Source organism: Mauremys reevesii, linkage group 3, assembly GCF_016161935.1.
Source record: "Mauremys reevesii isolate NIE-2019 linkage group 3, ASM1616193v1, whole genome shotgun sequence".
In the NCBI taxonomy this organism is placed as follows: Eukaryota; Metazoa; Chordata; order Testudines; family Geoemydidae; genus Mauremys; species Mauremys reevesii.
Window position 1 is genome coordinate 199828397 of NC_052625.1, and position 5885 is coordinate 199834281.

General features: G+C 51.5%; 1 long non-coding RNA gene across 1 annotated transcript; it reads right to left on the minus strand.

Moving 5' to 3' along the window:
• Nucleotides 1-2448: 2448 nt before the first annotated feature.
• LOC120400355 lies at nt 2449-3982 on the minus strand. The gene is made up of 2 exons (XR_005595767.1): nt 3779-3982; nt 2449-2685 (listed from the first exon to the last, which is right to left on the minus strand). It is a non-coding gene; the product is annotated as an uncharacterized LOC120400355 (long non-coding RNA).
• Between the last annotated feature and the right edge of the window lie 1903 nt (nt 3983-5885).

Genomic DNA, 5885 nt, shown 5'->3' on the forward strand with positions numbered 1-5885 from the left:
CAGCCCCTGTGCTCTGTTGCTATGAATGGAACCAGGATCAACCATACTGTACACCACCAGGCATTAGGAATCAACCATGCCCTTGCTGATCAACATGCTTTATGCTAGTCAGCATGGTTAGTTACATTGCACACCACGCCAATTGTGCAAATATGCTGATACAGACACAGGTACCAGTCATGTCAGCATGCCCATAGGTGCGGGGGAGCGAGTGTGAGCAGTCTATCTGCAGCATATCGTAAAGATCCACCACATTCAACAAGAGGAGGATTGTAAAAGTAAAGAGTCAAGAAAAGTGGGTTTTCACTTCCTCCCTTTCGGGGGTGGGTGGGGGTGGAAATTGCCGTTTTAGCCCTAGCCCTTTTTGCTCACTGTTTTTGCAGAAGAAGCACAGAGTTTTCAGCCAATGCTGGATTTGGTTTGCTTTTCAGAGACTTTCGTGGTCCTTGTGGCTTGTCTCCCAGTCCATGAGCCACGCATGGCATTTTTTTTGCTTGCGCGCTTTTGCGCTGATCATCTGCTGTGGCATCTGTCTATGGATATTTAAATGGCTGCTTTTAAAATGCGCCTTATTTATTCTTCTGTAACGCGCTGCTGATTTGATTAGATTTTGCACCACCAGCTTTCAGTCCGCATTTATTTGCTTTTTTAACTGCATCTTTTTTTGCTGGCTTTTTTCACCTGCTGGGCAAGCAGAATATTCAAAAGTTACCAAGGGTCTAGTTCCTGTCTACCAAAACTGTCCAGGCTGTCTTGATTGCTGTCGTGGTGCACTGGTCCATAGTGGTGGATTGCTGTCCAGATGCGACCCGTCGATCTGTGGCCCCAATCTGTGGGCCGACTAACCCCCATCTACTCCAGTCTAATTTATGGGTACCCGAGTTAAATCTTAGCCTCCTCGTTAGGAGCGGAGAGTGTGGCGAAACCCTTTAAAGAGCCCTTTTACCCGATATAAAGGGTCTCTAGGTGGCGTAGTTGTGAGCCAGGCCTGTGTTTGCTTCTCTGACCAGCCCAGGTGTCAGGCAGAGACAATAAATGTGCATTTACATATTAGGTAAACAAAGCTATCATGCTAACAAGGGGGGGCAGGAGACAGCTTCCTGCAGGGAAGAGAAACTTTATCTTGGCTATTAAGACAAGGGGATCTGAACCTCAAGTGGTAAGCAATTGAACCACCTGATTGTACACAGTATTACTGCATTGTAGCGGTTTATCCAGTGAGGTGTTTTATGAAAGCCTGTTACACATTAGTGATTATTATTAAGTCTGGTCAAAAAGAGAACCTGGCAGTGTCCGGTCAGATGTACTGACTGGACACTAAAAGTCTGGTTACCGTAGGCAGGGGGGTAGTGGAGATCTGTAGCCTGACCCTGAAGTGGCAGCATACAGGCGGCCCCTTTCAGGAGTAGGGTTTGCAGGGCTGTGGCAAAAGACAGAGTGCTGGGACCATGGTGAGTGGGGTAAAGGCTCTCAGGGAGCATGTGATATTCCCCGGGCAACAAGGAATGCAAGCTGCCCCGCCAGCCAGCCGGTGCTTCCCCTGGCCGCACTCCCAGGCAGCTCTGGGGTGGGGAGGGCTCAAATGGGCGGAGAAGGGGGCTGCTGGGCAGGCAGCACAGAGGGAGGCGTGGGGCTGCGGTTTAGGAGGGCTGTGTCCTCGCTTGTCCCGGACTGCCTGGCTGCTCCTGTGTCGCTGCAGCGCTCTTCTGACCTGCACCCCTCTGCCGGAGCTGGGATTTGCAAGTCACTTGGGTCTGCTCATGCTGGAGTTGAGTGGGGAGAGCAGCGAGCAACAGGGGGGAGTGGGGGAGAGGAGCAAGTGGGGGGGGCAGGGCCACATGGGAGAGGTGAAGCAGGGGGTGGGGCCTCATGGAAAGAGGAGCAGGGGGTGGGGCCTCGGGGGAAGAGGCAAAGCAGAGGACTGGGCCTCAGGGGCAAGAGACAGGGCAGGGGGGCGGGGTCCGTTTTTCAGACTTTAGAAAGTTGGCCACCCTAGTTACAAGGCAGGTGGTGAAACAACCCCTCCCTGGTCTGGATTGCACCCCCGAACCCTGTGACCACACTTGATGCTCTTGGCAGAGGCCAAGGACTGAATGAGCCATGGGCACTGAATTGTTCTCTCCTTTCTAGGGAGGGGCCCAACCGGGGAAGGCTAGTGGGCATGGGGGGAATTTAATTCTGACACCTCCTGGCCTGTCCCTGTTCTGCAAATCAACCGAGAATTTAGCACTAACCTCCCTTTAACAAATTGAGGGTAAATCCGCTCCCCATTACTGCTGTTTCCCTTCTCAGGAGCCATTTTTCAGACACAGATCAGGGATTATCGGGATTTTCCCTGGGCCATCAGCAACACTCCTGTTAACAGGCCCTTGGGCTGGGCTAAAGAATCTTTCCTGATGCTCCCACGAGACCCCTGAGAGACGAGTGACGCACACAGCGCATGCCAAGGCCAGATCTGCTCTTATTTAATGAGAGGAGTGAACAACATTTCTGCTAAACAGTCGGGAACCCGCTGCCGCTGCTGCTCCTCTTCCAGGGCAGGTGGAGCCCTCCGTGCTCATTTCCCCTTTTTGGTGGAGAGACAGCAGATCGCTTTGCAGTTTGCATAGGTATATTTTGATGGCTGCTCATGTTTGCCACATTTGGGGCGGCACTGACCAGGACAGGTCTTCTTCTGCCCATGGCCTGCAGCAGAGAGAGAGAGAGAGAGAGAGAGAGTCCAGGGTTAGGTAAGGGAAAGGAACTGTGCTCACAGTCAGTGCCCACCACTACACACCCTGCCCCCATCCCCCAGCGGTTCATGTGCAGCATTGATGGGTGGGACTGGGCTTCAGGTTTGAGTCCACGCAGGACAAGAGCTCAGTTTCTTCCCCAGTGGCATCACACCCATTCCTGGACACTCCCATTCATGCTCAATCCCAAGAGAGGAAACTGACTGGGAAGCTGAATGGCAATTTCTTGGCCTAGAGGGGAAGGGCTGCGCACCTCGCCAGCGGCTGCCTCCCCCTTCCTGAGGCCTCTCCCTCTACATGGTTAGTGTCCCCCTTGAGAGCACCAGCCCAACGCCCTCCCTGGTGAGATCCTATAGGTACCAGGGCTCTAACCACCTCCCACCTGATGTCCTGAGAGACACCAGAGTCAGGAATTGGGGGAGGGGTATTGGGGGAGCCCCTTGGAAAGGAAGGTTCTTGTCATTCCGATGGCATCTCACTAGGAGAGATTCACTGGCCAGGGGCCTGGTGTGTGTGAGGCTCCCAGGTTGAGTGAGTGTAGACTACAGGCAAAAGCAGGAAGGACTTCAGAGATGGAGACAGAGACAGCAAGGAGTGATGGAAGGGGCTGGTGGAGAGAGAGGAAGGAGGTGGGTGTAGGAACTGGATCTGGGGGGAAGGGGTGTTGGGATGGGAAGAATGAGAGAAAAGGGAGAAGAGCTAGAAGGGGAAAGGACCGTGAAAAAAGAAGAGAGAGATTTTTGGGAGGTGGCGGTTGGTGGGAAGGGAAGGGGAAATGAAAATGGGGAGGGGTTCAGTGTGACAGCTCAGGAGTGTGGGAAGAGGGAAGAAAGAAGAGGGAGGGAGAGGTTGAAGGGGACAGCAGAGTGAAGGAGAGAGAGTAGAGAGAGGTGGGAGCGGCTGGGTGGAGACAATGGAAGAAGGCGAGATGGAAGAGGGGGAAGGGCAGTGGGTGGGGGAGAGAGGAGACAATGGGGGCTTGGGGAAGGAGAGGACCAAGTTATGGGGGAGGTGAGAATTACTTCTATGGAACCATTGTCAGGCACCTAAATCTGCATCAAGGTATCCACATAAAAGTGGCCTGATTTTCAGAAGGAACCCAAAGGAGTTGTGGGTGATCAGGGCCTCTGGAAATCAGGCCTGTTTGGTCTTTGTGCCTAATGTGGATCCAGGTGCTTAACATTAGGATCACAGCCAGAGGTGAGAGTTGACCCAGGTGTCTGAATTCTGATGGTTAGAGAGAGGGTGGAATTCTCTGCTTGTCCTTAGGGAATCCTCCGTACACAGAATCCCATAGTGACTCGCTAGAGAGTCAGAGGCTCAGGGCTATCAGCAGCTGTACATCTAAAAATGCACAGACAATTGAACACCTAATTTGTGCTTACAGTCATCCTGGCACAGATTGTCCATAAAACACAGATTGTCCACAAAACACTGCCTGAGAGCCTGAGTCCATAATGTTATCCTCAGATCCCCCTCCACTATCCCTATTTCCACCCCACACAGGTTGACATCTCACCTGGAGTGGCCAAGGAGACCAGCAGGAGAACAGCAAACACAAGGTAGAGGATCCTCATGGCTGGAGGTCGGCTGGGATCTCAGCAAGTGTGGAGAGAAGAGAAGTAGAGAGAGGCTGGACCTGGGAGTGGTGAAGTGGTGAGGCTGGGAATCCAGGTATTTATGGAGCATTTGCTGACAGAGAGCAGGGTGCTGAGGGAGGAGCATGCACTCACTGATCTCCAAGTACGCGTCGTTCACTGCTTGACACTCTGTAATGTCGCTCCGGCCCAGTGGGCCCACTCACAATGATGCAAACCTGCCACGTACTCAGGACCCATTGTTCACTGCCCCTCACATGGAACATGCACAGTTCCCTGCCACGGCACCCGGACGTGCAGGTGGAGTTTACCCTCCTTCATATCCGGCTCTCTGGGGTTAGAGGGAATTTAACAAATGTTGCATTCCCTCCTAAATAAACAAAGTGCCACCACTGTTGCGCTAATGGACGGGGGGTGGCCTGGAGCGGGCAGCTGGGTCAGAAGGGCTTGATGGAGATTTGTAGGCATGAGTGCAATGGGGAAAGATATCAGCATCACAAATGCGAGGGCCTTTGTATTTCTCCTCCAAAAGAGAAACTTTGCCATTCCACTTGCCATAGGTCTGGGCTGGGGTCCTGGCTCCACTGGCCATTATTAAGGAATGACACTGCCGAACAGCTGTCTCCAAGGGGACAGCGAGCATAGCTAAATACCCTACTTGCTCGTCATATGTTATAGTGATGAGTATAATAGAAAAGCCTATATTTAAAATATATCCTAAGAGCAATGCATTGGCTTCTCCCCAGTTGGAATCCCTACTGAGGGGCAGGGTGGAGAGTGACCCAAACTTCCATTCAAAGCATCAGCTCCCAGCTTTATATGTTCAGAGATGTCTCAGTTCTATAAGTTCTAGTTGAATGACAAGTCATTAGGCTTGATGCAGGAATCACTGAGTGAAGTTCTGTCATCTGCATGATGCAGGGGACCAGACTGGATGATCACCATGGTCCATTATGTCCATCCATTTCAGTGACCTCACGTAACTCAAAGTCATTTAGTTTTCAAATTTCACCTTTGCAGTGGAATTAGTGCTCAAGGAGGGTAAGTGTCTGGAGTACCTGTTCTGGTACACCTCTATCCTGATATAACGCGACCCAGTATAACACAAATTTGGATATAATGCAGTAAGGCAGCACTCCAGGGGGGTGGGGCTGCGCACTGCTGTGGATCAAAGCAAGTTTGATATAACACGGTTTCACCTATAACGCGGTAAGATATTTTGGTTCCTGAGGACAGCATTATATCGAGGTAGAGGTGTATTCCATGCCTTATCTATCTATAAAGGCTGTTTTGGTTACTATATAACCCACTTGCTGCTGTGTGTTATGCATCCCCCTCTGTAGCCTATTCAGAGGATCACAGTGTGTTACAGTTCAAGCTATAGAGACTTGTGCTATTATCTCTAGAGGTCCCTGGTATGTCTGCGAAAATGGTAGCTGTCACAATTTATAAAGGAGTGTACTGGTCCAATAAGGTGTATGATGGCCCCATCCCACACCCCTGGGCCACTTCCAGCTTTTCCTGGGAAAATACCTGTGGGAAGAAGTGATCTCAG